General features: G+C 37.2%; 1 long non-coding RNA gene across 3 annotated transcripts in view; it reads right to left on the reverse strand.

Moving 5' to 3' along the window:
* The window catches only part of LOC147918033 (uncharacterized), a 1,004,068-nt gene that overhangs the window by 83,385 nt on the left and 894,172 nt on the right, over positions 1-26,511 (reverse strand). The window contains exon 1 of one of the 3 annotated variants that reach the window (XR_015555811.1): positions 19,772-19,832. The exons of 1 other annotated variant lie outside the window; for it this stretch is intronic. This is a non-coding gene — a long non-coding RNA (uncharacterized LOC147918033). Of the gene's footprint in view, positions 1-19,771; positions 19,833-26,511 lie in introns of those variants that run through there. One more of the 3 variants, XR_015555810.1, reaches the window with a different exon arrangement.

Below are 26,511 nucleotides of genomic sequence, written 5' to 3' on the forward strand. Positions count from 1 at the left end.
CTGTGTAAGAACTGGCAATTTAAAAAAAAAAATACATTTTTAGAGGCTTTGCATTCAACATCCGTGAGTCACCATTGAGACCTGCAGAGTGCAAGAAATATTTAACAATTATATCAAATAAAGATATCATATGTCTTTAAAACCTCATTTTTAAAGTAATAGTTAACATGAAAAAAACTACACAATTTAGAAAAGCTAAGCACCAAATCCATGATGCATTAGCATCTCCCAGGCAATGTTCCCAGATACTAAAACTTGTCCTTGAAATATCATCCACACTGCTGCTAATAAGGCACAGACTGCAGGGAGTTTTATAAAACTTGAGGATGGAGCTCCACAGATTAGAAAAAAGCTACATGATACAGACTTCATTTGTCATTTAATCCATGCCAGTTTTCCAAAATTTATGACCCAGTGAGCTTGAAATGAGGAAAAAATTTCCCATCAATGTATAATGTATAATGGTATTAAGAAAAATTATATAAAATTTGAAAATCAAAAGAGAGTACAGCATGCTCTTTCAATGTCATACTAGGGTATTATTTAATTATTTAAGAAAATTTACCTGTGTTTGACTTTTCTTTTCTTTTTTATTCTTACTTAGAGCTTAAACATGCACAAGTTACATGTTAACTTATGGATTTATGTCTGATAGAAAAAGTAGTCCCCAAAATTGTGTTTTTATTGTCATATAGGAAATAAACTATTTAACCTTGCAATTTTATTTGAACATTACTTTTCTTCAAAATGTCTATAGATAGACAGCTTCTGAAGATGATTTTGTTTTACCTTTTGATCTTAATTGTTACCACATGAATTAATGAATTTAATAAGACCTTTGACATGTGTTTATTTTTTAAGAATCATATTTTCAACTATTTGAAAATTATATTTTGACAATGGAATAAAACTTTCAGGATAGAGAGACTTGAGTTTCTGTTGTTTCCAAGTCACCCTTCCAGTTGCTTGATCCTGGGCAAGCTGCTTAATTTTTGAATCTCACTTTCCTCATCATTGTAAAGAAGTTAATAAAAACTAGATAATCCATGAAGCACAGAGTCTGACACAATAGCAAGCACAAAATAGACTATAGCAAAGTATCAATACTCTGACATTTCAAATTTCATACCTTAAATCAGAGCTTCCCAAACATTGCAGAACTATATGTCACCTTCCCAAAATTTATATTCCTTCTGTAAGACTTATTTACAAACATTAATTTTAAGTTTAATAAATGTTTTCAGAAAAGTAAAGTTTATATTTCTACCATAAATGGAAAGCTAGTCTTAAAAAAGTAAAACTAACAATCAGACAGAAGATTAATAACGAAACAGAGGACTTGAACGACACTATGGAACAATTGGACCTAACAGACATATACAGAACACTCCACTCAATGATAGCAGAATACACATTTCTCTCAAGTGCACCTAGAACACTCTCCAGATAGACCATATATGAGGCTACAAAACAGGTCTTAATAAATTTTAGAAAATTAAAACTGTATAAAGTATCAATTTTGATCACAGTGGAATAAAACTAGAAATCAACAGCAAGAAAAAGTGGAAAACAGACACACATGTGGAAATTAAACAAAACTTTCTTAACAAATGGATCACAGAAAAAACCATTAGCAAAAGTAAAAACATCTTGAGAGAGTTGAAAATGAAAACACAAGACACCAAAACTTATGGGATGAAGACAAAAAAGTGCTAAGAGGGAAATTTATAGCTATAAATGCTTACATTGAAAAGGAAGAAAAATCTCCAATCAAAAACCTAATCTTACACCATAAAGAACAAAATACAGAAGAATAAACTAAACTGAAAGCTAACTGAGAGAAGGAAATAAAGATTAGAGCAGAGATGGACAAAATAGAGAATAGAAAAATAATAGAGATACTCAAAAATACCAAGAGTCGATTCTTTGAAAAGAACAACAAAATAGACAAATCTTTAGCTAGATTAAGAGAAAGGAGAGAAGACTCAAATAACTAAAATCAGAAATGAGCGAGAGTATATTACCACTGATTTTACTAAAATAAAAAGGAGTATATGAGAGTACTTATGAATGACTGACTGTATGCCAATAAACTGGATAACCTAGATGAAATGGACACATTCTGAGAAACACAATCTACCAAGACTGAATGATGAAGAAATAGAAAATCTGAGGGCCGGCCCCGTGGCTTAGCGGTTAAGTGCACACGCTCCGCTGCTGGCGGCCCGGGTTCGGATCCTGGGCGAGCACCGATGCACCGCTTCTCCGGCCATGCTGATGCCGCGTCCCACATACAGCAAGTAGAAGGATGTGCAGCTATGACATACAACAATCTACTGGGGTTTAGGGGGAAAAAATAAATAAATAAAATTAAAAAAAAAAAAAACAGAAAGAAAATCTGAGCAGAGCTATAAGGAGATTGAATCAGTAATCAAAAAACTTTCAACAAAGAAAAGTCCAGGGCCAGTTGGCTTCACTGGTGAATTCTTCTAAACACTTAAAGAACTAACACCAATCCTTCTCAAATTCTTCTAGAAAATTCAAAAGGAAGGAACACTTCCAAGCTCACTCTATGTAACCAGCATTAACTTTGTACCAAAGTCAGACAAAGACATTGCCACAAATCTACAGACCCATATCCCTGATGAGTAGTGATGCAAAATTCCTCAACAAAATACTAACAAACCAAACTAACAGCATATTAAAAGGGTTATACACCATGACCAAGTGAGATTTATTCCTGGAAGGCAAGGATGGCTTAACATACTGAAATCAATCAATGTAATGCAATACATTAGCAGAATAAAGGAGAAAAAACACATGATCATCTCAATTGATGCATAAAAAGCATGTGACAAGATTCAAAACCTTTTCATGATAAAAACACTCAACAAACTAAGAAAAGAAGGAAACTACCTCGACATAATAAAGGCCATGTATGAAGAACCCACAGTTAACAGCACACTCAATGGTAAAAGACTGATGACTTTTCCCCTAAGATCAGGAACAAGACAAGGATGCCTGCTTTTGCCACTTCTATTCAACATCATACTAGAAATCCTACCTAGAGCAATTAGGCAAGAAAGAGAAATGAAGGCTCCTAAATTGGAAAAGAAGAAGTAAATTATCTCTATTCATAGACAATGTGATCTTATATGTAGAAAATCCTAGCTATTCCACACACACACAAAAAAAAACCTGTTAAAATAAACGTATTTAGCAAAGTTACAAAATCAACATGCAAAAGGCAGTTGTATTTGTATAGACTAACAATGAATAATCTGAAAAAGATATTAACAAAACTATTCCATTTACAATAGCATCAAAAAGAATAAAATATTTAGGAGTAAATCTAACCATGGTGGCAAAAGACTTATATAGCGAAAATTACAAAACATTGCTGAAATAAATTAAAGATACTGATAAATTGAAAGATATCTTGAGTTCATGGATTGGAAAACTTAATATTGTTAAGACGTCAAAATTACTCAGAAAAAAATCTGCAGATTAAATGCAATCCTTGTCAAAATCCCACAGATGTTTTATGCAGAAATAGAAAAATCCATCCTAAAATTCACAAGCGACTCCAAATAGCCAAAACAATTTTGAAATAGAAGAATAAAGTTAGAGGTCTCACATTTCCTGATTTTAAAACCTACTACAAAGCTACAGTAAGCAAAATGGTATGGTACTGGCATAAAGACAGACATATAGACCAATGGACTAGAGTAGAGAGCCCAGAAATAAACTCTCATAGATGTAGTCAAGTGATTTTCAACAAGGTTTCCAAAACCGTTCAGTGGAGAACAGACAGTCTTTTCAACTAATGGTGTTGGAAAAAATTGGATTTCCATATGCAAACAAATGAAGTGGGACCCTTACCTTATACCACATGAAAAAAATTAACTCAAAATAAATCAAAGACCTAAATGTAAGACCTAAAACTATAAAACTCTTAGAAGAAAACATAGGACAAAAGCTTCATGACATTGAATTTGGCAATGGTTTTTTTGATACGACATCAAAAACACAGGAAACAAAGGAAAAAATAGTAGATAAATTGGGCTACGTCAAAATTAAAAATTTCTCTGCATCAAAGTACACAATCAACAGGGTTAAAAGGTAATCCACAGAACAGGAGATGAGATTTGCAAATCATATATCTGATAAGGGGTTAATATTGAGACTATATTAAAAAAACTCTTACAACTCAACAACAGATAAAAAACTCTTGCAACTCAACAACAAAAAAACAAACAACCCAATTTAAAAATGAGCAAAGGTCTTGAATTGACGTTTCTCTAAAGAAGACATACAAATGGTCACAAGCACACAAAAAGAGGCCCAAAGTCACTCACCATTAGGAAAATGCAAATCAAAACCACAATGAGATAACCACTTCACATCCATTAGCATGGCTATTATCAAAAAATCTGAAAATAACAAATGGTAGCAAGGATGTAGAGAAATTTGACCCCTTGTATACCGCTGGTGGGAATGTAAAATGATACAACCACTAGGGTAAACAGTATGACAGTTCCTCAAAAAATTAAAAATAGAGTTACCATGTGATCTAGCAATTTCACTCTAGTTATATATTCTAAGAATCGGAAGCAGAGACTTGAAGAGATATTTGTACACCCATGTTCATAGCAGCATTATTCACAATAGGCAAAAGGTAGAAGCAAGTGTCTGTAGACAAATGAATGGATAAACAAGATGTAGTTATATACATACAATGGGATATTGTTAAGCCTTACAAAGAAAGGAAATTCTGATACTTGCTACAGCTTGGATGAATCTTGAGGACATTATGCTAAGTGTAATAAGCCAGTAACAAAAAAACAAACACTATATGTTTCCATTTATATGTGATATCCAAAGAAGTCACATTCATACAGATAGAAAATAGAATGGTGGTTGCCAGGAGCTGGAGGGAAGGAGGAATGCAGACTTATTGTTTAAGGGGTACAGAGTTTCAGTTGTGCTGAACGAAAATTGTTCTGTAGATGGATAATGGTGAGAGTACTTAAGGCCACTGAACTATACACTTAAAAATGTTTGAGATGGGAATTTTGATGTTATTTGTGTTATACCATCATTAAAAAAAATAAATACTAAAAAAGGTAAAATTATAAAACATAGATACATAAAATATATCTTAAATGAATAAAATATCCTTAATAAATATATCCTAAAATATCATCTTCATTTTAGCCTTTGAGGAACACGGTTCCAGTGAGAACTCCATCAACTGTGCACACGGCTTCTGAAAAAGTCCTACACAAGCAAAACTTACAAATTTGCCTTGATGATTCCTTCAGCTGCACATCTTTTTGAAGTATTCATTTCTGTTTGGTGTGGCTTTGATTTTTCCTATAGGCATGACCAAGATGTTCTCTACTCCACCTGCATCCCAGCATTTCCTGGTACAGAAGTTCAGGGACATCATACCCATGCTCTCCTCATGTGATGACCCTACGTTTCTAATAGGCAACCCTGTACATGTAGCCGGGAATCTTGCATTCTCTGTAGTCCCAATCTCCCGCTCTTCTCTGTGCATTTCATAAAGTGGGAAAAACATTTTATAGGCTGCTATGGACTGAATTGTGTCCACCCCAAATTTATATTTTGAAGTAACCCCAAATGTAATTGTATTTGGATATAAGGTCTATAAGGAAGTGATAAACGTTAAATGAGGTCATAAGGGTGGGATCCTAATCCAATAGGGCTGGTGACTTTATAAGAAGAGACTCCAGATGTCTTTTTTTCTCTGCACACAAATAAGAAGTCATGTGAGCACACGGTGAGATGGTGGCCACCTACAAGCCAGGAGTAGAGATCTCACAAGAAACCAAACCCTGCTGGGCCTTGATCTGGGACATCCAGCCTCCACAACTATGAGAAAATAAATATCTGTTGGTTAAGCCACCGAGTCTATGGTATTTTGTTATGGCACTCCTAACAGACTAGTATATAGGGTTTCCCGTGGTCTGAAATCTTGTCTCCCAAAGGATATGTTTCTCTTTTTCTCACATATACTGCAAATGGAAACCAAACTCAAAAGATCTCTGAATTGGAACTTCAGAAAGTTGGTGTTCCCTAAGCTTGTGTTCATAGAGCTCTAGTGAGATACAAGGATTCTCTCTTGTGTATTTCTGCCTAAAGCTTGCATGCTGGACCTGAGCATCTTCCCAGGGTTTTCCCTGATGAAATATCAAAGCCTCTTTTTAAAGTAACTACATGCGTCTTTGAGGTTCTGATATTTTCCCTCAGCAATAATTTTTTGCTCATTTAGCATACTCTATAATACCCTGTCTCCTTGATCTGCTAATAAAGGTTTCTTACAGTTTTTATGAGTGGATCTAATTCCTAGACAGGGAAGGCATTTCAGGCAAAGGCTTAAACGCATGCACACACACACACGCACACACACACCTTTGAGTTTGTGATAATTTTGTTTAATTTTTGTTTCTCCACATGAGTTTAGGAACTCATATTTCCCACTGATGTCATGTTTTTAGTGTTCATTGGGGCTGCCTAGTTAAGACAGGTGATGTCAGATCAGCATGTGGACATCCAGTCATCAATAAATCATAAGGGGCTAGTCTTCTCTATTAGGTTGTTTTTTGCTGTTGCTGTCTTATTTTTTTTTTAATTTAAGCAAAGCAGACCAGGTAATTAAGAGCACTTGGTTTAAAAGGTGGAGTTGTGGCCCTTCAGATAGCTTTTAAACAAAACACAAGAAGCTCCAAGTTAGTTATTAGACAAATCACTCCTCTAAGTATGCTGGCTAAAATGATGACTTGCTCTTAAAAGTGGGATCCTGGGAAGTGACATCAGCATCACTGCCGAGTGAGCTTTCCCGTAAACTCTTTCCCCAATAAGATATAACAAAACGGTCAGGCACAGACCGACAACGGACTCTTACACAGCAAAAAGGAAGATCGGACAGATACACACTGCTGCACATCTGAGAGTGGACACGCTGGGACCCCCAGAGGAAGTGGGGAGATGTAAGGAGAAATCTTCTCCCTCCGTATCAGATCAGCGATCCAGGTCCGCGCAGCTCCCAGAGAGGGTGGAGGGGCAGCCCTCTGCGGAGAAACTGTAGCTCTTTGGGCTCTCTCAGCCAGTGGGAAACTCCCATACAGAGGACTCTGAACTGGTGCAGGGGTGCCTACAACATCTGACCACGCTAGGAGAGCAGATGACGAGGGGCGAGCGAGAAGCCCCCCAACTCCAGGGACGCAGTGGGCAAAAGAAAGACCCCCCCCCACTGCATGCACAATGCTGCAGCTCAGCTGGCCAGATCAGACAAGACCAGACAGAGCAGACAGGCCGATCTCAGGGAGGAGCCAGAGTGGAGCACACGGGGCTCAGATTACACAGCCCTTAACCCCCACACGGTGGCAGCACGCAGAAAGTACAACCAGATATTTCCAGGATGAGGAAAAACAAAGCAAATAGAGGAACCACAATGCAAAGGTACATGAAATCACCAGACCAGAAAGAAAATGACAAGCACCCAGAAATCAACCCTGAAGGCACAGAAATCCATAACCTAAATGACAGACATTTCAAAATAGCTGTCACAAAAAAACTCAACGAAATACAAGATAACACAGACAAACAATTCAATGAGATAAGGAGTTTCTTCACAAAAGAGATTGAAATGAAAAAGAAAAACCAATCAGTACTGATGGAGAAGAAGAACACAATAGAGACGATAAAAGGGAATCTGGAATCTTTAAAGAACAGAGCTGACAATATGGAGGAAACAATTAGCATTATAGAGGATAGGAATACAGATATGCTCCAGGTGGAGGAGGAGAGAGAACTAAGACTAAAAAGAAATGAAGAAAGTCTCCGAGAAATATCCGACTCTATTAGGAAATGTAACATAAGCATTACAGGTATTCCAGAGGGAGAAGAGGGAAAAATGAACAGAGAGCCTATTCAAGGAAATAATAGCTGAGAACTTCCCAAATCTGGGGAAGGAGCAGGAAATATCAGTAAGTGAAGCCGATAGGTTGCCTAAATACATCAACAGGCAAAGGCCCACTCCACGGCATATAGTGGTAAGGCTAGCTAAAGTCAATGACAAAGAAACGATATTAAGGGCAGCTAGACAAAAACAAAAAATAACGTACAAAGGAACTTCCATCAGGATCTCAGCGGATTTCTCAACAGAAACTTTACAGACTAGAAGAGACTGGAATGATATATTCAAAATACAGAAAGACAAAAACTTTCAGCCAAGAATACTCTATCCAGCAAAAATATCCTTCAAATATAATGGAGAAACAGTAACTTTCACAGATAAACAAAAGCTAAGGGAGTTCATGGCCACAAGACCCCCACTACAAGAAATACTCAAGAAGGCCCTCAGGCATGAAGGAAAGAAGAGAAAGGGAATACAAAGCTTGGAGCAAGGAGAAAAATAGGTAAACAAAATCAAAAAAATAGTAGATCTTTACCGGAATAGGTTAGAAACCACTTAAATGCCAAAATCAAAGATCAAAGGAAGGAAATCACCAAAAATAAATATAACCTCGTCACTGTAAACATATACCTACAACACAAGATAGAATAAGTTGTAACAAGAATGACTTAGAAGGGGAAGAGGAAAGAGATTGAATTGTCTTAGTATAACGCAATAAGAGGCTGTCAGATAATGGACTATCTCATACACAAGATTTTTTATACAAACCTGAAGGTAACCACTAAACAAACAATCAAAACAAAATCACATATGATAAACAAATAGAAAACTAGAAGAGACATAAGACAGAACAACCAAACTGAACTGGCATTCCGAAACACATGGGACAAGAAACAAAGGAAATGCAAAAGAGCTGGAAAATAAGTGACAAAACAGCAGCATTAAGCCCTCATATATCAATAATAACCCTAAATGTAAGTGGATTGAACTTTCCAATCAAAAGTGGCAGGATGGATTAAAAAGCAAGACCCAAAAATATGCTGCCTCCAGGAAACACATCTCAGCTCTAAAGAGAAGCACAGGCTCAGAGTGAAAGGATGGAAGACAATACTCCAAGCTAATGGCAAACAAAAGAAAGCAAGCGTTGCCATACTCATATCAGACAGGGCAGACTCCAAGATAAAACAGGTTAAGAGAGACAAAGAAGGGAAATATATAATGATAAAAGGGACACTCCACCAAGAAGACATATCACTTATAAATATATATGCACCCAACATAGGAGACCAAAGTACATAAAGCAACTATTAACAAACCTAAAAGGAGATATTAACAATAACACAATAATAGTAGGGGATCTTAATACCCCCTTACACCAATGGATATATCATCCAGACAAAAAGTCAATAAAGAAACAGTGGACTTAAATGAAAAGCTGGACGAGATGGACCTAGTAGACATATACAGAGCACTCCATCCAAAAACAGCTGACTACACATTCTTCTCAAGCACTCATGGAACATTCTCAAGGATAGACCATATGCTGGGAAACAAAGCAAGCCTCAATAAATTTAAGAAGATTGAAATCATAACAAGCATCTTTTCAGAACATCATGCTATGAAACTGGAAATCAACTACAAGAAAAAAACTGGGAAAGTGACAAAGATGTGGAGATTAAACAACATGCTGCTGAACAACCAATGGATCATTGATGAAATTAAAGGAGAAATTGAAAAATATCTGGAAACAAATGAAAATGAAAATATGCCATACCAAATCATGTGGGATGCAACAAAAGGGGTCCTGAGAGGGAAACTCATAGCGATACAAGCCCACCTTAACAAACAAGAAAAAGCCCAAATAAGCAACCTTAAACTACACCTAACAGAACTAGAAAAGGAAGATCAAACAAAGCCCAAAGTAAGCAGAAGGAGAGAAATAGTAAAAATCAGAGCAGAAATAAATGATATTGAGACCAAAAAAAACAGTAGAAAAGATTAATGAAACAAAGAGTTGGTTCTTTGAGAAGATAAACAAAATTGACAAATCCTTAGCCAGACTTACTAAGAATAAAAGAGAAAAGGCTCAAATAAATAAAATTAGAAATGAAAGAGGAGAAATTACAACGGATACCATGGAAGTACACAGGATTATAAGAGAATACTGTGAGAAATTATATGCCAACAAATTGGACAATCTAGAAGACATGGATAAATTCTTAGACTCATACAACATCCCAAAACTGAACCAAGAAGAAATGGAGAATCTGAATAGACCAATCACAAGTAAAGAGATTAAAATAGTAATCAAAAACCTCCCAAAAAATAAAAGTCAAGGACTAGATGGCTTCTCCAGTGAATTTTACCAAGCTTTCAAAAAGATTTAATACCCATGCTTCTCAAACTATTCCAAAAAATGGAGGAAGATGGAATACTTCGTAACTCATTCTATGAAGCCAACATCACCCTGATACCAAAGCAAGACAAAGACAATACAAAAAAGGAAAATTACAGGCCAATATCGCTGATGAAAAAAGATGCAAAAATCCTCAACAAAATATTGGCAAACCGAATACGGCAATACATTATAAAGATCATACAACATGATCAAGTGGGATTTATACCAGGGATGCAGGGATGGTTCAACATCCGCAAATCAATCAATGTGATACATCACATCAACAAAACAAAGAATAAAAACCACACGGTAATCTCAATAGATGCAGAGAAGGCATTTGACAAGATACAACACCCATTTATGATAAAAACTCTTAACAAAATGGGTATAGAAAGAAAGTACCTCAACGTAATAAAGGCTATCTATGACAAACCCACAGCCAACATCATACTCAATGGGGAAAGGCTGACAGCCATTCCTCTAAGAACAGGAATGAGACAAGGCTACCCACTCTCACCACTCTTACTCAACATAGTACTGGAGGTTTTGGCCAGAGCAATTAGGCAAGAAAAATGAAAGAAAGGAATCCAAATAGGCAACGAAGAAGTGAAACTCTCACTATTTGCAGACAACATGATTTTATATATAGAAAACCCTAAAGAATCCATTGGAAAACTATTAGAAATAATCAACAACTACAGCAAAGTCGCAGGGTACAAAATCAATCTGCAAAAATCAGTTGCACTTCTGTATGCTAATAACGAACTAACAGAAAGAGAGCTCAACAAGATAATACCATTTACAATTGCATCAAAAAGAATAAAATATCTAGGAATAAATCTTACCAAGGAGGTGAAAGACCTATACAATGAAAACTATGAGACATTATTGAAAGAAATCAATAATGACATAAAGAAATGGAAAGAGATCTCATGCACATGGATTGGAAGAACAAACATAGTTAAAATGTCTATATTACTTAAAGCAATCTACAGATTCAATGCAATCCCAATCAGAATCCCAAGGACATTCTTCACAGAAATAGAAAAAAGAGTACTAAAATTCATATGGGGCAACAAAAGACCCCGAATAGCTAAAGCAATCCTAAGAAAAAAGAACAAAGCTGGATTCATCACAATCTGTGATTTCAAAACATACTACAAAGCAATAGTAATCAAAACAGCATACTACTGGTACAAAAACAGACACACAGATCAATGGAACAAAATTGAAAGCCCAGAAATATAACCACACATATACGGACAGCTAAGTTTCAACAAAGGAGCTAAGAACATACAATGGAGAAAGGAAGGTCAGTTCAATAAATAGTGTTGGGAAAACAGCCACATGCAAAAGTATGAAAGTGGACCATCTGCTATTGCCATTCACAAAAATTAACTCAAAATGGATCAAAGACCTGAAGGTGAGACCTGAAACTATAAAACTCATAGAAGAAAATATAGGCAGCACACTATATGACATTGGTCATAAAGGAATCGTTTCAGATGACATGCCTACTCAGATTAGGGAAACTAAAGAAAAAATAAGCAAGTGGGACTTTATCAGATTAAAGAGCTTCTACAAAACAAATGAAACCAGAATCAAAATGAACAGACAACCCACCAACTGGGAGAAAATATTTGCAAAACATATATCTGACAAGGGCTTAATCTCCATAATATATAAAGAACTCACACAACTGAACAACAAAAAAACAAACAACCCAATCAAAAAATGGGCAGAGGAAATGAACAGACACTTCTCCAAAGAAGATATACAGAAGGCCAATAGGCACATGAAAAGATGTTCAACATCATTAATCATCAGGGAAATGCAAATTAAAACAACACTAAGATATCACCTCACGCCCCTTAGAATGGCTATAATCACCAAGACAAAAAACAACAAATGTTGGAGAGGTCGTAGAGAAACAGGAACCCTCATACACAGCTGGTGGGAATGCAAACTGGTGCAGCCTCTATGGAAAATGGTATGGAGATTCTCCAAAGAATTAACAATAGAAATACCCTATGATCCAGCTATCCCACTACTGGGAATCTATCCAACGAACCTAAAGTCAACAATCCAAAGAGGCTTATGCACTCTTATGTTCATTGCAGCATTATTCACTATAGCCAAGAAGTGGAAACAACTCAAGTGTCCCTTGACTGATGATTGGATCAAGAAGATGTGGTATATATATATATATATATATAATGGAATACTACTGAGTCATAAAAAAAAAACAAAATTGTCCCGTTTGCAACAACATGGATGGGCCTGGAGGGTATTATGTTAAGTGAAATAAGCCAAAAAGAGAAAGACAAACACCGTATGATCTCAATCATATGTGGAATATAAACCAACACATGGACAGAGAAAACTGTATTGTGGTTACCAGGGCCAATGGGGTGGGGGTGGGCACAAGGGATGAAGGGAGACATGTATATGTTGATGGACAAACAAAAATGTACAACCAAAAAATTTCACAATACTATAAACTATTAAAACATCAATTAAAAAAAAAAAGTGGGATCCTAACACAATCTACCAAAGAGTTCAAAGCCTGCACTGGAAAGCCATGCCCTGCCTATTTGGACATGAGAATTTCTGGCCTATTCCTCATCCATTCTAAGTTGGCACTTACAATCTATACAGAGCCAATACCACTCAAAGTGGGATCCTTTCTCAATTTAGTTTCTCCGTTTCGTACGAATCTGTACCTTGAGTCCAAATTCCTTGAGTATGTAGTCACCTTTGGGCTTTCTAGGCAAGACTGATGTTAGAGGTGAAAGTGTCCAGAATATTCCTTTTATTCAGGTACCCAGTCCTGCCATGCTAGGTTTCCAAAGAATTTATGAAAAAAGAACACTCCAAACAAGTATGTATCTTTGTTCTTGAAAGAACGCCCTCCAAAAAATTTTTAAATGGTTACCAATTCTGATTAAGGGAACTGGAAAGTTGTGTAAACTCAATAATACCTGCTCCCTCATGGCCTAAAAATTATACTGGCTTAATCAGTTGGCCCCACATGCAGGACTCCTCTACACCCTTTTGTAAGGCTTAGGAACCACCTCTGATTTACACTTACCACTCCAGACTTGTGGAAATAAAAATAATGGACTGTCATAGTAATAAGAGAATGTTGACTGTTTGCATTCAGCATCAGGAAGCTTCATCCTCCAACATTGTTGCCTAGAACAGTTCTGGACTACAGAGCCACGTGGAGAATGTTTTAGAAACACTGACCCAAGACCTTGTCTCAAACCTATAAATCAAAACCTCGAGATGGGAGCTATTTTACTGTTGATCTCCATATCTGAATTTCTGTTTCCTCAAGGTGGAACAAGAAAGAGAGGATCAAGACGACTGACATAAACACCACATATGTCAGAAGCTAAGTTACAAAGGATTTTTGACAATGTATTGTCATAATGAATATTAGTCAAAAGTGCTTATTTTTTCCTTTTCCCCCAGCACTTATTTTAGTTCCCAGCATATGTTAGGATCTAAGTAAAACTGTGTGGAATGAATTAATACATCGCTAACAAAGTACAGAATGTCTGCTAATTTATGGCCAATAAACTATTAAATAAATTTTCTTATATTGGCTTCTACTAGAATCATTTTTAATAATTTTTATTCAATGTTCTTAGCCCATTAATAGAAAGAAAAAATGTAATGTAAAAACAGTATTTAACAATTCATTTTTCTTTAATCCCTTCCTTACTGGATTTATAGTCTCGTGATAGAGTTAAGCATTAAACAAATTAACAATTAAATATGTAATAAAATAATGTCAATTAGTGGAAAGAAATCTATGAAGAAAAATAAAGTAAGTTAAGGGATAGAGGGAGAGAATGTATGAACGCTATTTTACATAGAATAGAGACGGACAAGAGCAGACACTGAAGTTAGAGGAAGGAGCCATGGGCATATCTGGAAAAGAACATGACAGGCAGTCTTGAAATCTGGAGTAAATAAGTCTAACGTATACATATGTCTTAATTACAAAACTTCACTTAATGTGCTGGTGGCCTCTTACAGCAGGTGTTAGTTAAATTAAAACATTTTATGACGAATTTAAAAAGTCAGTACAAACTTGTTCATCACTGGTAAAGATTAACTATGTATCACTCCTATGCAGTAAACAGTACCAAAACCTAAAATCTGTATACTCTTTTAGAGTATACAAAATGCTTTTATATATAAAGTGATTGCATCACTTACTGGGCATTGTGTTATAATATATAGCCTGAGCAGGGGTTTTGAGTCAGACAAATGTAAATTCAAATCCAAGCTCTGCTATGTGTCTTCTCATAATTCAGTGCAAGTAACTTAATTTGCCTTCAGTGTCCTGGCCTGTAAGGCAAGGAAAATGATCTCCACCTCCAACTGGCTGTTTGTTGTTCATGCATGCATTCATTCATCCATTCATTCATTCATGTGTTTAATCATTCAACACATATTTACTAATTGCTTCCAGTATGCCAAGCACCATTCTGGCCACGGGAATACAAACATGTTGTCATGGACTTTAGAAAGATACCACCAGGATATTATTAAACAAAGAAATTTGTAATGTATCAGGTGGTAATAGTGCTAAAAGGAAAAGTAATACAGGATAAGACAAAGTATTTGAGGCGTTCTGCTATTTAAGGGAATGTTATCAGGGGAGCCTGTCTGATAGGATGAGAGAAACCTAAAGGTAATGCGAGATACACCCTTGTGGAACCATCTAAGGAAAATTTTCTAAGCGCAAAGATATAAGTGCAAAGACACTATTGTTGATCCGGCAGAGAGGCAGCTGTGTGAGGCAAGTGATAGAAATGAAGGGCAGACAGGTAAGCTGAAAACTGATGATTCAGAGACATGTAAACCATGATAAGAATGTTGGATGTAATTCTGAGTGGAACTGGAAAGCATTATAGAGTTGTAAGCAGAAAAGTGATGTGATAAGACTTCAGTTGTAACAGGAACACTCTGGCGGTGGGCGGAGAACAAACTAGCTGTGGCAAGGCTAGGGGCAGGGGCACTATTTGGAGGTATTGTTCTAATCCGGATGATAGTGATTTCTACAAGTTTGGACCAGAAAAGGTGTAAGAAATAGGCAGATTATGCATATATTTTAAAAGCAGAATTAGCAGAGTTTGCTGATGAATTGGATGTGGATTGTGAAAGAGAAGAGTCGAGAATGACTCCAAGGCTTCAGGTCTGTTGTAGGCTGAATTAATGATCTCCCCAATATGTCCTGATCCCTGGAACCTATGAATGATACTTTATATGGTAAAAGGGACTTTGGAGATGCGATTAATTTATTGATTTTGAGATGAAGAGTTTATCCTAGATTAGTAGGGCAGGCCAAATGTAATCAGATCCTTTTAAGAGGGGCTCAGGAGGAGTCAGAGAGAGGAAGGCCATGTGATGACAGAAGCAAAAGGAGAAAATGCTGTGTAATTTGAGCCAATGAATGAAGAGAACCTTCAGAAGCTAGAAAGATCAAGAGAATGAATTATCCCCTAGAGCCTCCAGAAAAACACAGTCCGCCAACACTTTGAGTTTAGTCCAGTAAGACTCATTTCAGACTTTTGATCACCAGAACTATAAGAGAATAAATGTATGCTGTTTTAAGCAGGAAATCTGTATTAATTTGATACAGCAGCAGTAGGAAATATGTGGCCTAAGCAACTGAAAGATAGAGGGGATGGAATAAGATAGGTAGAAGAGGGTATAAACCTGTTTGGAAATTAGGGAGTCTGGATTTGAACATGTTACATTTGAGATGATTTTTAGATATCAACGTGGAGAAGTCAAGTAAGATGTTAGATAAATATGTCTACAGTACAAGGGAATGCTCCTTGCTGGAGAAATAAATTTGGAAGTAATCAGCAGATATGTTTGGTATTTAATCCATAGGTTTGAGGAAAATTGCCTAGACTATGAGTAGAGTTAGAGAAAAGATATCTGGATTAGAGCAATACTTCCAAATAGCGCCTCTGCCCCTAACCTTGCCACAGCTACAGTTTGTTCTCCGCCCACTGCCAGAGTGCTCTTATTACAATGAAGTCTTATAATATCACTTTTCTGCTTACAACTCTATAATGGTTTCTTTCCAACTCTTTCCAGAGAGTCTTCAAAGTTTAGCTACAGAAAACTCGGAATAATTCAGAAAAGCAGTAGCCAAAGAGGTAGGCAGAGGGCAAAAGTCTAGTATTCTGAAAGCCGGATGGAGAAAATATTTGGAAAAGTGGGTAATTAACTGTATCAAATGCTGCTGATAGACTAAAGAAAGGACAGGAAATTGACCACTGAATTTAGCAACATGGTATTCACTGATAAATTTGATAAGAGCTAAAGTTGTGTAATTTCAATAAGAGTTGTTTTGGTGAAGGTAAAAAGCAAAGCCAAATTGGTGTGGGCTGAGGAGAAAATAGGTGGAAAGAAAATGGGGGCACTAGTCAGAATACAGTATCTCGGAGTATGCACAAAGAAATGGGACCCAGCATACAAGTCAAGGAGTGGACCTCAGATGAGAACATGGGCAGTTCCTATGTTGTTGTGAGGATTAATGAGCTAATCCAAGTAAAATGCCCACATATTTACACAAAACAGTTGCTCAATGTAATGTAGGTAATATTATTATCATTAACATAAGAATCCTTCACATAATTCAATGAGTTGTATTATGTGGAGTCTATCTTACAAAAAGAAACTGACTTGTATTTAAATTAAGTGACTGTCTCAGGTGTATTACACTAAATCATTTTCCAATGTGCCTTACAGTATAGACAAAGGGGTGTAATGGAAAGTTGTTGATCATGAAAGACAGGGGACTTGTATTTGAGAAACTTTTTTGTTGATTACTAATAATGTGGCTTTAAAAATTCCATTATTACTTCAATTCTTCATGTATAAAATGGAGCTAACGGTATCTCCTCTACACAAAGTTGCTAAGGGGATTAAATAAGATCCTGAATGTGAACAATTTTTATAAACTGCATGACAGTTCAGAAAGGGTATCACAAAACTGAGACAAATCTCTTTCTCAGTTGGAGAAATATTCTTAGAGGAAATGAGTCTGGAGTCTGACTTTTATTAAAGACAGAATGCTGGCAGACAGATGTAGAAAGTGATTCAGATATAGGAGACATCATGAAAGCAATTATTTGACATGCTAGAGAAAACTGTATTTGTGTATGAGCACCAAAGACGAAAGGGAGAAATAACATAGAAAGTCACGGAAAGGCAGAGTTAGATCTTCAGTTGAATATTTGAGAAACAGAGATGGAGGAGACACAGCAGTTGTGATGAACGTCATTCCTGGAAGATTAGCTAATAATAGATGGAAAAGGAGTAGAAGCCAGTGGTGGACACATTAGACCAATACAGGTAAAAGAAACAAAGGGCCGTATGAGAGGCTAATAAATTCAAAGATGATGGGGTAGATTATAGAGATTTAGTCAGCTGTCAATCAAGCTCACAATTCTTTAAATTCTCATCAGAAAATACTATTTCTTTTAGTTTCTTAATTAGCATTCTTCCTTTAGCAATCTCACTTCCTATAGAGATTTCATCCGAGTGGAAACAAGAAACATGGAGATTTGAAGCATCTTCTCTGCTCCTTTGACTTTTAGCAGATACTTTTTGTAAGAAACAAAACAAAACTTAGATAATACAAACTAAATAAAAATTAAGTGTATCCACAACTGCAAGAAAAATTCTGGGATCCAAGCAAGTGAAGCTCAGAGAAATACAGATTAAGTTGACAAGTTCAGAGGGTAGAGAAAAGGAAGGAGATTGTCTGAAGCTTTCCATTAGTTTAGGGCTTAAAAGGAATGAACTAAGTAGTCAGGGAACAAAATATGGACCTTAGCAATTTCTGGAATTGTCTTTATTATTAACCCTCAATATTATGAAACTTAAATCACTCATTCATATGTATTTCAAATAAAAGATAATTGAACTGCATGTCTCCTGCTGAAGTCTGCATCATTACTCTAACCAGTCACTAAGTGGTCATTGCTTACATTCTATGGTCACTGTGCTCCGTTTTTATTCACAATGATGACTACTCTGGAGATACTAACATTATAAGAAACAGAGGCTAACATTTAAGGGCATTTTGAAATTTATTTCCCTCAAAACTAATAATAGTTTTGTACCTAGACATGTTTCAGTAATATGAGAAGGTAATTTGATGCCTGTGTATCTCATCAGTATTTTGGGGGGTTGAATGTCTTTTATTTCCCTCATTACCACATTACACAAACGAAACCTTCACATATGTCCATCTTTTGGTAACATGTTTTTAAAGCTATAACGATTGCATTGTGACAATAATATGTTCCATAATATTGAGAGTGTTGTATGGGCTATGAAAGGTGAATATATTTCGTTAATAAATATTGTTCTAAATTATGGAATACTTCAATTCAAAAATGAAGTCTTCTTTAAAAAAGTTTTAACTGTTCTGCTGGCTTATATTAAGTATTTTCCCAGGGGCTTAAACTAATTTTTCTGTGGTAACTGTACTTTAGGAGTTTTTTTTTTTTTCCTGATGCATTAGCTATCTCAAATGTGTTTCCAGTGTATTATAAATAAAGAAAGGCTTTGTTTCTGGAAATGGTCCAGGGAGGGGGTTGAGCAATTCCCTTCAGCAGAAAAAAAGTATAAAACTGGTCAAAACTATTAAAAACAAATTTAAGGATGCTGAAAAATGACTAACGGCAGACAGCAACTCGGGAAGTTTTTACTCAGAAAAAAATTTCTACTGCATTAGATAAAAAATGAGTTTGTGACATTCTGGCCTGGAGGGATTCCCACCTTATCAGCGTGGCTTGTGAAATTCCATAGTTTTACCTGCTGCAGCGGACAGATTCATATCAGAGTGGCTAGAAGAGCAAGTAGAAATTCAGTGGGGATGAAGTCAAGATGGCGGCATAGGCAGACTCTGAACTCACCTCCTCCCGTGGACACAGCCAATTTACAACTACTCGTGGAAAAATTACCGCTGAGACAGAACTGAAAACTGGATAAGAGGAACTCCAGCAACAAAACACAATCCTAATTGAAGTGGAAGAGGCAGAGACTCCCTTCTGGAGAGGGAAAACGCCACCTTCACAAGCCGCCAGCTTCATGGCCACCTGGGAGCAGCCCACAGGTACGCAGCCTCCCTGGAGGAGCGGGGCCCTGAGCCGGGGAGCACCCCCGCTGTGGACATTTTGTGGACCCAGCACAATCGAGGAGAGTGGCATAATATCTGACTTTGCCTGCTACTAAAACATTGGGGAGTACACCCAGAAAAGCTGGTTCACAAAGAAATTAAAACCAGCTCTTAAAGGGCCCACGCGCAAACTCACCCATTTAAGAAAGCAACCTAAAATCACCAGAAAGAAAAGTGCACAGTTCTTTGGTGAAAAGACACTCACCTAATAGGCCCTGAGTGCATCTCAGTGAGAGGTGAGACCTCTCCAGGGACTGGGACATTGGCAGCAGCCACTGTTGTGGCCTGGTGAGGACGTGCTGACACAGACACCATTGGAGTTCTCCTTGAGGCCAGCTAGCCCAGGGTCTGCCCCACCCACTAGAGCAGTGATTTAATCCAGCTCAGCCAGGGCAGGCAGCCCACCCTAGAGACTGGCCCCACCCAACAACAAGCCCTCAGGCAACTTGTGGGCCTGCATAGATTGGTGACTTGATTCCCTGCAGCCTGGCAACTGAGCCAACTTCAGTGGGGCAGGGCATGCACAAGGAATGGGTGGATAGTGTGGGGCTGTGGTGGAGTGTGTGAGGCTCCCACCGTGGAGAGACTGGGTCTGCTTCGGGAGGTTGGGGCGCACACACAGGGCAAGACTGTGTTGACTGTCTGTGTGGACCTGTGAGCGGCAGGGCTTGTCAGCTGCAGAAGTCTTGTGCTTCTCAAAGACCCACATAGGGCGTTTGCCCCACCTTCCAAAGCCTGAAACAATTGGGTGCTCCTGTGCCTGAGGCCAGCCTCACACAGGTGCAACCCTCAGAGAGCTGATAAGAGACCTAAAGCCTGGAGGCTTATAACAATTGTAAGCCCCTGAGCCTAACAACCTGCGACGCTGGGGGCCTACTCACTTAAAAGAAATACTACAACACAAATGTGGTGTAGAACTTACAGCCAATTGTGCTGGGGCTCTCCACACCTGATAAAGAGACTGAAGGACCCACAGCAACTACAAGCAGCTGAGCATTACAACAGCTGGCCAGGAGCATAACTCAGCCTCCCTGGGCACCTACAAGGAGACCAAACAAGCCACAACAGAAGGACACACGTAGCCCACATAGGTGTCACCCCTGGAATGTTGAGAACTGAGGGAAGCACACTGCAGGCCTCCTAAGGCATCAATCACATAAGGTCACTTATCCAAATGCAAGAGACATAGCGGACTTACCTAATACGTAGACACAAGCACAGGGAAAGAGGCAAAATGAGGAAGCAAAGGAATACATTTTAAGTATACAATACAGGACAAAACCCCAGAAAAAGAACTAAGTGAAACAGAAATGAACAACCTACCCTACAGAGAGTTCAAACAAAGAGTGTTAAGGATGCTCACTGATCTGGAGAGAAGAATAGATGAACTCAGTGAGAATGTCAACAAAGAAATGGAAGATATAAAAAAGAACAAATCAGAAATGAAGAATACAATACTGGAAATGAAAAATTCACAAGAGGGACTCAAAAGCAGAGTAGAGGATACAGAAGAATGGATCTGTGAGCTGGACAAAAGACTAGAGGAAATTACCCAAGCTGAACAGGCAAAAGAGAAAAGAATTAAAAAGACTGAGGACAGTCTAAGGGACCTCTGGGACAACATCAAGCACACTAACATCCATGTTATAGGTGTCCCAGAAGGAGAAGCACGAGACAAAGGGGCAGAGACTCTGTTTCAAGAAATAATAGATGAAAACTTCCCTAACCTAAGGAAGGAAACAGACATCCAGGTACAGGAAGCACAGAGAGCCCCAAACAAGATAAACCCAAAGAGGCCCACACCGAGACACATCATAATCAAAATGTCCAGAATTAAAGATAAAGAGAGAATTCTAAAAGCCGCAAAAGAAAGTCAGGTTACATACAAAGGAAACCCCATAAGGCTATCAGCTGACTTCTCAGCAGAAACCTTACAGGCTAGAAGCGAGTGGCACGATATATTTAAAGTGCTAAAAGGAAAAAGTTTACAGCCAAGAATACTCTACCCAGCAAGGTTATCATTCAAAATGGAAAGAGAGATTAAAAATTTCCCAGACAAGCAAAAATTAAAGGAGTTTGTCACCAAGAAACCAGTGCTACAAGAAATGTTAAAGGGACTGATTTAAGGGGAAAAGAGAAGACCACAAATAGGAAAAATTATCTATTTCCATGATAAGAGGGTAATGGATACAAATGCACAAAAAAGAGGTTAGATATGATATCAAAAATATAAAAGGAGGGAGGAGGAGAGTTAAAGAGTAGAGCTTTCAGACAGAGGTCAAACTAAAGAGACCAAAAATTCTGTATAGATGAAGAAAGGAACAGAGAAGGAATACTAAAACACTGAGAATAAAAAGTTAAAAAATGGCAGTAAGTACATACTTATCAATAGCTACTTTAAACATCAATGGACTAAATGCTCCAATTAAAAGGCATAGGGTGGCTGATTGGATAAAAAAACAAGACTCATACATATGCTGCATACAAGAGACACACTTCAGACCTAAAGACACTCACAAACTGAAAGTGAAGGGATGAAAAAGATACTCCACGCAAATGGCAATGAAAAGAAAGCTGGGGTAGCAGTACTCATATCAGACAAAATAGACTTTAAAACAAAAACTGTAAAAAGAGACAAAGAAGGGCATTGCATAATGATCAAGGGAACAATCCAACAAGAGGATATAACACTTGTAAATATCTACACACCCAAAGTAGGTGCACCTAAGTATATAAAGCAATTATTAACAGACATAAAAAGAGAAATAGACAGTAACACAATAATAGTCGGGGACTTTAACACTCCACTTACACCAACGGATAGATCATCCAAACAGAAGATCAATAAGGAAACATTGGCCTTAAATGACACACTAGAACAGATGGACCTAGTAGATCTCTACAGAGCATTCCATCCAAAAACTGAAGAATACACGTTCTTTTCAAATGCACATGGAACATTCTCCAGGACTGATCACATATTAGGCCACAAAACAATTCTCCTTACATTTAAGAAGACTGAAATAATACCAAGCATCTTTTCTGACCACAATGGTATGAAACTAGAAATCAACTATAGGAAGAAAATCAGAAAAGCCACAAATACATGGAGATTAAACAAAATGCTACTGAACAACGACTGGGTCAATGAAGAAATCAAAGAAGAAATCAAAAAATACCTGGAGACAAATGAAAATGAAAATACGACATGCCAGAATTTATGGGATACAGCAAAAGTGGTTCTAAGAGGGAAGTTTATAGCAATACAGGCCTATCTCAACAAACAAGAAAAATCTCAAATAAACAATCTAACAATGCACCTAAAGGAACTGGAAAAAGAAGAACAAACAAAGCCCAAAATCAGTAGAAGAAGGGAAATAATAAAAATCAGAGCAGAAATAAATGAAATAGAGACCAAAAAAAATAGAAAAAATTAATAAAACTAAGAGTTGGGTCTTTGAAGAAATAAACAAAATTGACAAATCTTTAGCTAGACTCACCAAGAAAAAAAGAGAGAAGGCACAAATAAGTAAAACCAGAAATGAAAGAGGAGAAATTACAACAGACACCTCAGAAATACAAAAGATTATAAGAGAGTACTATGAAAAGCTATATGCCAACAAATTCGACAATCTGGAAGAAATGGATAAATTCTTAGAATCATACAACCTTCCAAAACTGGATCAAGAAGAAGTAGAGAATTTGAATAGACCAATCACCAGTAAGGAGATCGAAACAGTAATCACAAACCTCCACAAAAATAAAAGTCCAGGACCAGAAGGCTTCCCTGGTGAATTCTACCAAACATTCAAAGAAGACTTAATACCTATCCTTCTCAAACTCTTCCAAAAAATTGAGGAGGGGGGGAAGCTCTCTCACTCATTCTACGAAGCTGACATTACCCTGATACCAAAACCAGACAAGGACAACACAAAAAAAGAAAATTGCAGGCCAATATCACTGATGAACATGGATGCAAAAATCCTCAACAAAAATACTAGCAAATCGCGTACAACAATACGTTAAAAAGATTATACACCATGATCAAGTGGGATTTATTCCAGCTACGCAGGGATGGTTCAACATTCGCAAATCAATCAACGTGATACACCACATTAATAAAATGAAGAATAAAAATCACATGATCATCTCAATAGATGCGGAGAAAGCATTTGACAAGATACAGCATCCATTTATGATAAAAACCCTGAATAAAACGGGTATAGAAGGAAAGTACCTCAACATAATAAAGGCCATATATGAGAAACACACAGCTAATATCATCCTCAATGGTGAAAAACTGAAACCTATCCCTCTAAGAACTGGAACCAGACAAGGATGCCCACTGTCACCACTCCTATTTAACATAGTACTGGAAGTCCTAGACAGAGCAATCAGGTGAGAGAAAGAAATAAAAGGGATCCAAATTGGAAAGGAAGAAGTGAAACTGTCACTATTGGAAGATGACATGATTTTATATATAGAAAACCCTAAAGAATCCACCAGAAAACTTTTAGAAGTAATAAACGAACACGCTAAAGTTGCAGGATACAAAATCAACATACAAAAATCAGTTGCATTTCTATACACTAACAACGAAGTAGCAGAAAGAGAAATTAAGAATACACTCCCATTTACAATTGCAACAAAAAGAATAAACTTAACCAAAGAGGTGAAAGATCTATACACCGAAAACTATAAAATATTGCTGATAGAAATTGAAGAGAGAAAGAAATGGAAAGATATTCCATGCTCTTGGATTGGAAGAATTAACATAGTTAAGATGTCCATACTTCCTAAAGCCATCTATAGATTCAATGCAATCCCTATCAAAGTTCCAACAACATTTTTCACAGAAATAGAACAAAGAATCCTAAAATTTATATGGAACAACAAAAGACCCCGAATAGCAAAAGGAATCCTGAGAAAAAAGAACAAAGCTGGAGGTATCACATTCCCTGGTTTCAAAATATACTACAAAGCTATAGTAACCAAAACATCATGGTACTGGCACAAAAACAGACACACAGATCAATGGAATAGAATTGAAAGCCCAGAAATAAACCCACTCTTCTATGGACAGCTAATCTTTGACAAAGGAGCCAAGAACATACAATGGAGAAAAGAAAGTCTCTTCAACAAATGATGTTGGGAAAACTGGACAACCACATGCAAAAAAATGAAAGTAGACCCTTACCTTACACCATACACAAAAATTAACTCCAAATGGATTAAAGACTTGAATGTAAGACCTGAAACTATGAAACTTCTAGAAGAAAACATAGACAGTACGCTCTTCAACATCAGTCTTAGCAACATATTTTCAAGTACCATGTCTGACCGGGCAAGAGAAACAATAGAAAAAATAAACAAATGGGACTACATCAAACTAAAAAGCTTCTGCACAGCAAAGGAAACCATCAACAAAATGAAAAGACAACCTAGCAATTGGGAGAAGATATTTGCAAACCATACATCTGATAAGGGCTTAATCTCCAAAATATATAAAGAACTCATGCATCTCAACAACAAACAAACTAACAACCCAATTAAAAAATGGGCAAAAGACCTGAACAGAAGTTTCTCCAAAGAAGATATACAGATGGCCAACAGACACATGAAAAGATGTTCAAAATCCTTAACTATCAGGGAAATGCAAATCAAAACTACAATGAGATATCACCTCATGCCTGTCAGAATGGCTATAATCAACAAGACAGGAAACAACATGTGTTGGAGAGGATGTGGAGAGAAGGGAACTCTCATACACTGCTGGTGGGAGTGCAAACTGGTGCAGCCACTATGGAAAACTGTATGGAGATTCCTCAAAAAATCAAGGATAGAACTACCATATGATCCAGCTATTCCACTGCGGGGATTTATCCAAAGAATTTGAAAACACCAATGTGTAAAGATACATACACCCCTGTGTTCATTGCAGCGTTATTCACAACAGCCAAAACTTGGAAGCAACCTAAGTGCCCATCAAGGGATGAATGGATAAAGAAGCTGTGGTATATATACACAATGGAATACTACTCAGCCATAAGAAACGATGAAATCCAGCCATTTGTGACAACATGGATGGACATTGAGGGTATTATGCAAAGTGAAATAAGTCAGAGGGAGAAGGTCAAATACCGCATGATTTCCTTCATTAAGTAGTAGATAATTACAACAATAAGCAAACACATAGAGACAGAGATTGGATTGGTGGTTACCAGAGGGGAAGGGGGGAGGGAAGAGGGGGAAAGGGATAATTCAGCACATGTGTGTGGTGATGGGTTGTAATTAGTCTTTTGGTGGTGAACATGATGTAATCTATGCAGAAATAGAAGTATAGTGATGTACACCTAAAATTTATACAATGTTATAAACCAATGTTACTGCAATAAACAAAAAGAAAAACAAAAAAACAACAATAAAAAGAAATTCAGTGGGAATTTCTTTTGGAAGCTAGAGAGCCAGAGAAGAACTGAGATAATAAACTCTTCAAATATCCTTGGCTGGCAGCTAAACTGAAAATATGCAAGAGAGCTCAGAGAGCTCAGTGAAAATCAAAAGCCTGGGGAGACTGTGAACTTGCTACACCTTTGCATATAGGCCTCAATTCACCCAGACCTGGGGTAGTGGAGGTGAAACACTTACTGGCTTGAGGTGTCTGAGCATAAGGTCTGTTGGAATCATTGACTAATCTCTAAACTATGCAGACACAGGGAGACCACAAGGGAGTCAAGCTTAAAAAAGAAAAAATCACCCAAAAAACTGAGCAGAGACACGAGTAGCTACATAGCACAGTGAAGACATTTTTCACAATGTGAGTACAGGTAAGATAATTGACTACTAAAAGAAACAAAAAAACCAGTCTTCAGGAGAGCAAAAGAGAGTCCAGAATGGCTACAATGTGTTATCTACCATGCATACTTATCAACCAAACTGCTCTTC

Source organism: Ceratotherium simum, chromosome 2 (assembly GCF_057802395.1).
Source record: "Ceratotherium simum simum isolate JZ-2026a chromosome 2, ASM5780239v1, whole genome shotgun sequence".
In the NCBI taxonomy this organism is placed as follows: Eukaryota; Metazoa; Chordata; class Mammalia; order Perissodactyla; family Rhinocerotidae; genus Ceratotherium; species Ceratotherium simum.